The sequence below is a fragment of the Nycticebus coucang genome, chromosome 20 (assembly GCF_027406575.1).
Source record: "Nycticebus coucang isolate mNycCou1 chromosome 20, mNycCou1.pri, whole genome shotgun sequence".
Classification (NCBI taxonomy): Eukaryota; Metazoa; Chordata; class Mammalia; order Primates; family Lorisidae; genus Nycticebus; species Nycticebus coucang.
The window spans coordinates 29,844,927-29,856,811 of NC_069799.1; the positions used below are offsets into that span (position 1 = coordinate 29,844,927).

Genomic DNA, 11,885 nt, shown 5'->3' on the forward strand with positions numbered 1-11,885 from the left:
CTTGTGCGTGTGGCACCTTTGGCTCAAATGACTGGGGTACTGGCCCCATATACCACAGGTGGTGGGTTCAAACCTGGCCTTGGCCAAAAACTGCAAAAAAAAAAAAAAAAAAAAAAAACTCTTGTGCCTGAGAGTTTGAGGTTTTTGTGAGCTACGATGTCATGGCACTCTACCCAGCATGACAGAGTGAGACTCTGTCTCTAAAAGAAAAAAAAGTATAAATCTTGTCTCTGACTTTTTGAAATATGTGTACATAATTTTACCAGTTAAATATGCCTTTTGTCTTTTTTTTTTAATCCAGGTCTGTCTTTCTCTAGGACCAAGGAAACTTTGCTTTAAATATATAAATAGTTAGGCCAGGAGTGGTGGCTCATGACTGTAATACTAACCCTCTGGGAGGCCAAGAGGGAAGGCTTGCTGAAGCTCAGGAGTAGAGACCAGCCTGAACAAAAGTGAGACCTTGTATACTTACCTGACAGGGGAGATACCATGATCACGAAGGTGGTTTTCCCACGGCGAGGCTTATCCATTGTACTCTGGATGTGCTGACCCCTGCATAATTGGGAGGGAAACTCAACTGCATAATTTTTGAAGGGTGGGGGTGGACTGCATTCATGTTTTCCCCTGAAAAAAAGAAAAGAAAAAAAATGAGACCTTGTCTCTACTAAAAATAGAAAAATTATCTAGGCATTGTGGTGGTTGCCTGTAGTCCCTGCTACTTGGGAGGCTGATGCAGGAGGATTGCTTGAAACCAGGTTTTTGAGGTAGCTGTGAGTTAGGCTAACACTATGGCACTCTATCCTGGGCAACAGAATGAGATTGCATTGAAAAAATTTTTTTCCTTTAGCATCATATCCAAGTTACGTGAATGAGGTAGTGATATTAGCACTTGGTTCAGAAATTCCAAGAACAACACAAATAGATGTTGTCTGTTGTGTGCTTTATAGCTTTTATTCTATAAAAGTTTCAAATACGATTCTGCAGAAAGTATAGTCAGTAATTTTAGCAGAACGCTAAGAATCTCCACAAATGTAAGAAAATCTATTGTTATTTAACTTCAAAATTTTGTTTTTATATGAACCATGATAATTGTTATATGCTCTAATTTCCCATTTCAACATAGTTAAAGGTATCTATTCCATGAATTTTTTTCCCTCACATTCTATTGCTCTAGGTAGAGTGCCATGGAGTCATAACTCACAGCAACCTCAAATTCATGGGTTCAAGAGATGGTCTTCCCTCAGCATCCTGAGTATTTGGGACTACAGGTATCCTCCAGTATGCCTGGGAAGTTTATCAATTTTTTTTTTTTTTTTAGACAAAGTCTCAAGTTGCCACCCTGGGTAGAGTGCTGTGGCATCACAGCTAACAGCAACCTTAAACTCTTGAGTTTAAGTGATTCTCTTGCCTCAGCCTCCCACGTAGTTGGTACTACAGACACCTGCCTCAACACCTGACTATTTTTTTTTTAATTTTACTATTTTCTTTTCTTTCTTTTTCCCCCCCCTTTTTTTTTTATTGTTGGGGATTCATTGAGGGTACAATAAGCCAGGTTACACTGATTGCATTTGTTAGGTAAAGTCCCTCTTGCAATCATGTCTTGCCCCCAGAAAGTGTGGCACATGCCAAGGCCCCACCCTTCTCCCTCCTTCCCTCTCTCTGCTTTTCCTCCCCCCCATGACCTTAATTGTCATTAATTGTCCTCATATCAAAATCGAATACATAGGATTCATGCTTCTCCATTCTTGTGATGCTTTACTAAGAATAATGTCTTCCACATTCATTCAGGTTAATACGAAGGATGTAAAGTCTCCATTTTTTTTTTATATATATATATATTTTTTTATTGTTGGGGATTCATTGAGGGTACAATAAGCCAGTTACACTGATTGCAATTGTTAGGTAAAGTCCCTCTTGCAATCATGTCTTGCCCCCCATAAAGAGTGACACACACTAAGGCCCCACCCTCCTCCCTCCATCCCTCTTTCTGCTCCCCCCCCATAACCTTAATTGTCATTAATTGTCCTCATATCAAGATTGAGTACATAGGATTCATGCTTCTCCATTTTTGTGATGCTTTACTAAGAATAATGTCTTCCACTTCCATCCAGGTTAATTCAAAGAATGTAAAGTCTCCATTTAAGTCTCCATTTTTTTAATAGCTGAATAGTATTCCATGGTATACATATACCACAGCTTGTTAATCCATTCCTGGGTTGGTAGGCATTTAGGGTGTTTCCACATTTTGGCGATTGTAAATTGAGCTGCAATAAACAGTCTAGTACAAGTGTCCTTATGATAAAAGGATGTTTTTCCTTTGGGTAGATGCCCAGTAACGGGATTGCAGGATCAAATGGGAGATCTAGCTTGAGTGCTTTGAGGTTTCTCCATAATTCCTTCCAGAAAGGTTGTACTAGTTTGCAGTCTCACCAGCAATGTAAAAGTGTTCCCTTCTCTACACATCCACACCAGCATCTTCAGTTTTGAGATTTTGTGATGTGGGCCATTCTCACTGGGGTTAGATGATATCTCAGGGTGGTTTTGATTTGCATTTCTCTAAACACCTGACTATTTTTTGTTGTTGCAGTTGTCATTATTGTTTTGTTAGCTTAAACCCCCAGGCAGGGTTTAAGCCTGTCAGCTTCAGTGTATGTGGCCAGCACCCTACCCACTGAACTACGGGTGCTGCCAAGTTTTTCAATTTTTAGTACAGACAAAGTCTTGCTCTTGCTCAGGCTGGTCTTCAACTCCTGGCCTCAGCCTCTTCAACTTCCCAGAGTGCTAGGATTACAGGCATGAGCTACCATACCTGGCAGCTACATTTCTTAAATATCTTAGGAGTTTAGAGTATTCTTGAGGATATATTAATATCTCTCAGATTACAAAATAACTGTTGTTTTATAATTATATCTGCCTTGGGATATGTTTATCAAGATTGTTATTCACATATATATATATGTATTATATGTGAACACACACTCACACATACACACACATATACAGTAAAACTTCTCTAAATTGACCCCTCAAGGGACTGTAATAAATTTGTCAATATATGGAGATGATTAGCATAAGCAACTAGGCCTACTGTACTTACACAAAAATGTGCTGTAAGTGTGGTCTGCGAATATTAGCCAACTTGAAAAGGTGGTCAGTGTGGGGATGTGGTCAACTGTATGTATGTAAATAAACACATGAATAGATACATAAGCAAACACACACTCACAAATGTGCCAAGGTCTCCATGATCATGAGTGACGACCTCCCTCTAAGCCTGCGTTTGGCTAGGACACTCCCAGATCATGGCTAAAAGGAGTTGGAGAGGCCCACATAATAACTTTAGATTTCTCATTGGGAGAAAGTTGAGCAGGCCATTCTCCAGTCTGTAACCAAGACTAGAGGTCCTCTAGTTTGCAGTCTGCCTTCTCTAAATGTACCTTCTTTTTTTTGAGACAGAGTCTCAAGCTATCACCCTGGGTACCTGGGTAGAGTGCTGTGGCGTCACAGTTCACAGCAACCTCAAACGCTTGGGCTTAAGAGATTCTTTTGCCTCTGCCTCCCAAGTAGCTGGAACTACAGTTGCCCACCACAATGCCCGGCTATTTTTTGTTTGTAGTTGTCATTGTTGCTTGGCAGGCCTAGGCTGGATTCAAACCTGCCAGCTCCGGTGTATGTGGTTGATGACCTAGCTCCTTGAGCTATAGGCGCTGAGCCTAAATGTTCCTTCTTAAGGGCATTAGAAGGATTTCACAATTTGCACAGTCCCAAAGCTCTCATAAACATTTTTTTTTCGAGTCAGAGATTCACTATGCCACCCTCAGTAGAATGCTGTGGCATCACAGCTCACAGCAACCTCAAACGCTTGGACTTAAGCCATTCTCTTGCCTCAGCCTCCCTAGTAGCTGGGACTATAGGCGCCCACCACAACGCCCAGCTAAAAATCACATTTTTTGAGACAGGGCCTCACTATATTCCTTAGACTGGTGTCAAATTGCTGGACTGAAGTGATACCCTTACCTAAGCCTCTAAGTAGGTGAGATTACAGCTGTGCTCCACTGTGCTGGACTGTCATTAAAGCATTTCTTCCCATAGATGGCTCTCGAATTTATGATGCCATGTGAGGGATACATGAACATGGGACTTCTACTCTGCCACCTTGCTGACTTTACTTTATCTATAAGTTTTCACTGTCTATTTTGTTATGTATTAAATGTTCTGTAATTTTAGATTTAAACATTCACAGCTATGTGTTGGAATTCCAACTTATGTAAGAAGTAATTTAGATACTTCATAGGCACTCCATATTTACTAAAGGGCTCACTTTGAAATTCTAATTTACTATGGGAAAAAAGAAATCAGTGGGAATGTCATCACTTTCCTCAACTTACATCCAAATTATATTTTAATTTTTCCCAGATGCTTATTTACATATTGTGATTTATCATATTTTACAAAGTTCGGCCTCTTTATATATACAAGTAAGGCTTTTGGTTTCTTCTAAAGAGTGAAATACAGCTATTTCATTTCTTGTAAAAATATCAATATATTAATAATATACTACAAATTATTTTTTCTGTTTTCAAATATTTATTCATTAAAATTTTCTGGCTTGGTGCCCATTGCACAGTGGTTAGGGCACCAGCCACATATACCAGTGGCTGGCGGTTTCGAAACCAGCCTGGGGCTGCTAAACAACCATGACAACTATAACAAATAAAGTAGCTGAGCATACAGTGCATCTTACAAGGGTGCCTGTGAAACTTACTAAATGTAGAATATAAAATGTCTTAACACAATAACTAAGAAAATGCCATGAAGGCTATGTTAACCAGTTTGATGAAAATATTGTGTATATAAAACCAGCACATTGTACCCCATGATTGCATTAATGTACACAGCTATGATTTAATAAAAAAAAAACAGCTGGGCATTGTGGCCGGTGCCTGGAGGGAGGCTGAGGTAAGAGAATCGCTTACACGCAAGAGTTAGAGGTTGCTGTGAGCTGTGACTCCCTGGAACTCTATCCAGGCAACATAATGAGATTCTGTCTCAAAAAAAAATTCTGATAAGCACCTTACATTAATAAATTGTACATTTTCTATAAAATTCTATTGCCATACACTATGTAAAATATTCAAAATACCTGCTATCATTCAATAAAATGTTAACTACTATTAAGAGAAATGCCTGCTTTGCATAGGTTCACAGTCACATGTAATACTGTAGTTATTTAAGAAAAGAAATGTTTTTAGATGGAATCTCACTCTGTTACTCAGGCAAGAATGTAGCATCAACACAACTGAAAATAACTTAAAATAAATGGTTTAAGCAATCCTCTTGCTTCAGCCTCTCAAATAACTGGAACTACAGGTGCCAAACACAACTCCTGGCTATATTTTCCTTCTTTTACTAAAGGAGATTTGGCTATTACTTAGGATGATCTCAAACTTCTTCTTTTTTATTAAGACAGAGTCTCACATTCTTGCCCTTGGTGGAATGCCATAGCATCATAGCTCACAGTAACCTCAAATTCCTGGGCTCAAGCAATCCTCTTGTCTCAGCATCCCAAGTAGTAGAGGTGGGGTCTCACTTTTGGTCCGGCTGTTCTTGAACTCCTGAGCTCAAGCAATCCACCTGACTCAGCCTCCCCGTGTGCTAGGATTACAGGCATAAGCCACTGTGCCTGGCTAATGATTCGAACTTCTGAGCTTAATCAGTCCTCCCACCTTGACCTACGGAAGTGCTAGAATTACAGGTTGAGCCAACTGAGGTGACCTAGAAAAGCTTTTAAATGCTACACCAATGTTGTATACAGAATTGAATGTCTAATTCTCTTATTCTTTTTTTGGAATTTCAAATTAGTGAGTATCTTATTCAGGGTAGGATTTTCAACCTCAATTTATTGTGTGTTTGGTTCGGTTTCACCTATGTATTACAATATTAGATGAAATCACAACCGATATACTTCAATATGTGCTTCAATTAAAATATTAATTTGCTACATGTCTACTGTTAATTATAGCTGTTTTTTCCTATGAATATTACACTAAATCTGTTTATTAGTTTTTTGTTTGTTTGTTTGTTTTGAGACAGAGTATCACTTTGTTGCCCCCAGTAGAGTACCCTGATGTCAAAGCTCACAGCAACCTCTAACTCTTGGGCTCAAGCAATTTACTTGCCTCAGCCTTCTGAGTAGCTGGGACTACAGGCGCCGGCCACAACATCCAGCTATTTCTAGAGATGGTGTCTCGGTCTAGCTAAGGCTGGTCAAGTGATTGGCCCACCTTGGCCTCCCAAAGTGCTGAGATTACAGGAATGAGCCACTGTGCCTGGCCTATGTATTATCTTGTATATTTTTTCCTTGGTGGTTCTCAATTGTTATTATATTCCATCTAGGTAAATAACCATAATAGTCTTAATCTTACCATGTGTTTATTTATAAATCTGTTTTTTCCTTTCCTTTTTTTTTTTTTTTTTGGAGACAGAGTTTCACTTTGTCACCGTGGGTAGAGAGCTATGACATCATAGCTCACAGCACCCTCCAATTCCTGGGCTCAAGTGATCCTCTTGCCTCAGGCTCCCAAGTAGCTGGGACTACAGGCACCTGCCATAACACCTGGCTATTTTTAGAGACAGGGTCTCACTCTGGTTCAGGCTGGTCTCAAACTCATGAGTTCAAGCAATCTACCCACTTCAGCTTCCCAAAGTGCTGGGATTACAGGTGTGAGCTACCAAGCCTGGCCATATTGATGAATCTATATTCTCTTTTTGAGAGGAAATACATTTTGCAATTTGCAGATAATTTGGGGGAAACTTTGTAACTATTTTAGTTATCTCATTAAATTTTTTAATTTTGACAGACACAAAATTTACCACCTTCAGTCTTTCTAAGTGTACTTTCTAAGTTAACATAATAGCCATAAGGTTTGTCCTTATCATTGGATATGGTGAGATGTTCTCTTTTAATACTGGATAATCGGCTTGGTGCCCGTAGCACAGTGGTTACAGTGCCAGCCAAATACATCAAGGGTGGTGGGATCAAACTCTGCCCGGGCCTGGAAAACAACAATGACAGCTGCAACAAAAAAAATAGCCAGGAGTTGTGACAGGTGCCTGTAGTCCCAGCTCCTCGGGAGGCTGAGACAAGAGAATCGCTTAAACCAAAGAGTTAGAGGTTGCTGTGAGCTGTGACTCAACTGCACTCTACCCAGGGTGACATAGTGAGACTCTGTCTTGTTAAAAAAACAAACAAAAAAGAAAACTGGATAATCCTCCATTGTTTCTATATTGGAGCAGACGTTGATGTCTGTGTTGCTTATACCTCTTGGCTTTTGTGAATAATGCTGCAATGAATGTGAGTGAGGATATGTATCTTATACATTCTGCAATGAGTATTTGGATGTATCCAGATATGAGATTGCTGGATTAAATAATAACTTTTAATTTCAGTTTTCTGAGAAAATTTCATACATTTCAATAGAGTCTGCAACATTTGTCCTCATCAAAATTTCAAAAAGGTTCCAATTTCTCTATATCCTTAACAGATACTTTTAGTGTTCATTGTGAGTATGATGTAATAGTTTATTGTGATTTTTCTTGGCATTTCTCAATAATTAGTACCTTAAGCATTCTTTCAAATGACCATTGGCCATTTATATATCTTCACTAAAAAATGTCAGTGCATTTTTTTCTCAATTTTTAAATAAAGGTATTTGGGTTTTGCTGCTGTGTTTTGGGAATTGTCTGTGTATGTGTATTGTTTATATACATATATATTCTGAGTATTAACTCCTATCATACATCTAACTTACAAATATTTCTAGCCATTTCTAAGGTGGCATCTTTACTCTAGTTAATGTTTTCTTGGATGGGTGAGGATGCTGAAATTTGATGTGCTCTAAGTATTTTTGCTGTTGTTGTTGCTTATGCATGTGATGTCATATCAAAGAAGACAGTGCCAAGATGAACGTCATGATCTATTCTCCTATTTGTTCTTTGAAGTGTTTTATTAGTTTTATTTCTTATGTTGTACATATTTAATCCTTTTAAAATATTGCTTGTATTTGGTGCAAGAAATCTGTCCAACTTTATTTTTTCAAGTAGATATGCAGTTTCCACACTGTTTATTGAAGATACTCCCTTTTGTGTGTGTGTTCATGGTCCCCTGGTGGAAGATTATGTGATCATACACATAGGAATTTATTTGTGGTCTCCCTATTCTGTTGCATCACCTACCTATCTGTCTTTGTGACAGTTCCACATTGGTGTTTCTTTTTTGTAGCTTCGTGAGACATTTGACATCAGGAAGTAAGTTGTGTCTTTTTCTTTTCTTTGATGGAGTCTTGCTCTGTCACACCAACTAGAGTACAGTGGCGTCACTATATTCCACTGCAACGTCAAACTCATGGGATAAAGCAATTCTCCTGTCTCAGCCTACAGAGTAGCTGTGACCACAGGTATGCACCACATGTCTGTAGTTGTTTGTATATTTTTGTAGAGATGGAATCTTGCTCTTGCTCAGGCTTGTTTTGAATTTTTGACACCAAGTAATTCTCCCAGAGTGCTGTGATTATGGGTGTGACCACCCTGTCCCCAGTTCTTTATTCTTTTTCAATAATATTTGACTGGTCATAGTTTCTAAAAAAAATGTAGGAACTTTTAATAACTTGCAGAACATGTACTTTTGGAATTTTGATAGTGGTTGCACTGAATTTGTTCATCATTGTGGGTAGTGTAAATATCTTAACATCAAATTATCTAAGCTTTGACGTAAAATTTTTTCAGGAGTGTGTTTATTTTCCACATTTTTCCCCATTTCCCGTTATTTTTCTGCTTTTTATTTCTGGATGCATTTCATTTTGGTCAGAATAGATATAGCATCATGATAAGAACTGAGCTCCCTCTCATCTCAAGGACAGATAAAGTATGGGAGGTGTATTTTCCCATTGGCCTCCAGGCTGCTTGCAAAGGCTTACATAGGATTGTACACTCATTGCAAAGATGACAGTAAATAGGACTGATGTTTGCTCTTATAATGTTCTCCCGATGCCATCAAGACAGTGTCCAGGCCATTTCCTCAGTTGTGCCAATGTGAATGCAATCCCATCTTTCTGTCTGCTGAGCATGTATGTGGTCAGGGCTCCAACATTCAGGCACCAGCAAAATATATTCTCAGGTTTCCAATCAGACTTTTATAAATTTTTGCAAGACTCAGTGACTCAACCCTTTCAAGACCTCAACTTTAGAGGAGAATCAGTTATAAGATCTGGAAACTACTCAGACTCCCCAGCCTGCTTTCTAGTAAAAATGGAGTTGGACATGTGCAGGCAGCACAGGCCACCACAGTGACACTGGACCTGATGCTGAGCATTTTTTCCTTCCACTCATGGCAAGCTTAACCTGAATCCCATCAAAGCCCACCCTCTCCAGTCACCTCTACCATCCGGACAAGTTCCACAACAGCCAATCAGAATTTTCTTGAGGAGATAAAAGAAGGGGTAGTCAAGCCCCAGGTTCAGAACAGCTGCCACGTCTCTCCCTCCTGTGAAATCTGTGCCTGCCACTCAGAGCCCTCACACCTCAGGGGACTCAGCCCATGCTCCAGTACGTGTCCCCTGTGAGGACTTTCTGGTCTCTTTCTCTTCTGAGAAGAGTACTCAGGATTGAGACGCTGTATGCTAGAAAGCACACAACCTCTACTCTGACCTGACTTGGTTGACTAATGACCTGAGGCCCTGAGGTAGTGAAGGAGCTAAGGAAATTCACCCCAGAATACGGTATGCAGCAGTTCTCAACCTGTGGGTCGTGACCCCTTTGTTCAATTGGTAACAACACAGGCATTAGGAAGGTTGAGAACCATTGGATAAATAATATTTTGGTATAAAGAATATTTTGAATTAAAGCCCATTTATGATCAAAAAGTATATCTATCTACATAAAACCTGAGTAACCTGACTTAGAATCAGAAGGGGGCTGCTGGCTTTCTTATTGCATACTAATAGACCTGCCTCCACCCCCCAAGTAGCTGGGACTACAGGCACCTGCCACAATGCCTGGCTATTCTTTGGTTGCAGCCTTCATTGTTATTTGGCAGCCCGGGCTGGATTGGAACCTGACAGCTCAGGTGTATATGGCTGGCACCTTACTCACCTGAGCCACAGATGCCGAGCCGTTAATTTTAGTTTTTAAATAATTGACATTGTACATAGAACCTACATTTTTATTGTGGGATAATTAGCATATAATCAACTGTATACATTGAAAATTGTATAATTTGGGGCTGGGTATATTGGCTCATCCCTGTAATCCTAACATCATCAGAGGCTGAGCTGGGTGGATTTCTTGAGCGCAGGAACTGGAAACCAGTCTGAGCAAGAGTGACCCAGTCTCTACTAAAAAAAAAAAGAAAGAAAGAAAGAAAGAAAAACTAGCTGGGTATTGTGATGGGTGCCTCTATTCCCAGCTACTTGGAAGGCTGAGACAAAAGGATTGCTTAAGCCCAAGAGCTTGAGGCTGCTGTGATCTATGATGTCATGGTACTCCACCCAGGCAACAGAGTGAGACTTTGTCTAAAAACAAATCACAAAAATGCCCCTGTAGTCCCAGATACTCAGGAGGCTGAGGTAAAAGAATCGCCTAAGCCCAGTAGTTGGAGGTTGCTATGAGCTGTAAAGCCAGGGCACTCTACCAAGGGCGATAAAGTGAGACTCTCTCTCTAAAAAAAAAAAAAAAAAAAAAAAAAATCACCAAAATGTATAACTTGATAAGTTAGAAACTATGTAATATGTAGACCCCTGGGAAAAAGACCACCACAATCCACAATTTATCACCTCTCAAATTTTCTTTTATTCACCCCCTTCTGTTTTTTTTTTTTTGTTTTTGGAAGCAGAGCCTCACTCTTACCAAGACTAGAGTGCCATGGCATCAGGCTAGCTCACAGAAAGTTCAAACTCCTGGGCTCAAACCATAGTCCTGCCTCATGCTCTAATGTTCCTGGGACTAGAGATGTGCACCCTCACCTTGAGCTTATGTTTCTATCTTTAGTAGAGTTTGGTTTCCCTCTCATTCAAGCTTATGTCTTGAACAGAAGAGCTCATGCAGTCCTCTTACCATAGCCTCTAAGAGTACTAGGATTATAGGTGTGACCCACCACACCCAGCCATTTTTCCATGACCTTTATCTGCACACGCATGCCTATGTAACTTTCCCTTCTTAAAAGAATTGGTCCTATTGAATTAGAGCAGGGTTCCTCAAAATACAGCCTGCAGGCCACATGCGGCCCGCTGAGGACATTTATCTGGCCCGCGGGTGTTTTTTCCACAGCTGCCTGTCCTGCTTAGCAGCCTACTCATCCTGCACCACAGTGCACATGTGTGGAATGTGCGCTGCACTCTCCGACTCCCCTCCTTCTCTCTGTCTCCTCTCAGTCTTAAGTGTGATTGAACTAGTCACCAGTTTGCCTGTGCAGAGCCTGTTGCTGCCTGAGGACTGCAGTAAGAACAAGTTTGTATTTTATTTTTGAAGTTAGAAGGTTTATTTTTTTTTTTAATTTTGCAGTTAGTAGGGCCTTTTTTCTGCAGTTAAGGGGGGCCTTTTTTTTTCCTGAAGTTAGGAGGTCCTTTTTTTTTTTTTTTGCAGATGGGGCACCTTTTTTTTTGAAGTTAGCAGAGCCTTTTTTTTTTTTTTTGGAAAGACAGAGTCTCACTTCATTGCCTTTGGTAGAGTGCCGTGGGGGGGTCACAGCTGACAGCAACCTCCAACTCCTGGGCTTAGACAGTTCTCTTGCTTCAGTCTCCTGAGCAGCTGGGACTACAGGTGCTTGCCACAACGCATGGCTATTTTTTTGTTGCAGTTTAGCTGGGGCTGGGTTTGAACCCACCACCCTT

General features: G+C 40.1%; 1 non-coding gene across 1 annotated transcript; it reads left to right on the top strand.

Moving 5' to 3' along the window:
• Positions 1 to 464: 464 nt before the first annotated feature.
• Positions 465 to 627, top strand: LOC128573251 (U1 spliceosomal RNA). The gene has a single exon (XR_008376402.1). It is a non-coding gene; the product is annotated as a U1 spliceosomal RNA (small nuclear RNA).
• The last annotated feature ends 11,258 nt before the right edge of the window (positions 628 to 11,885 follow it).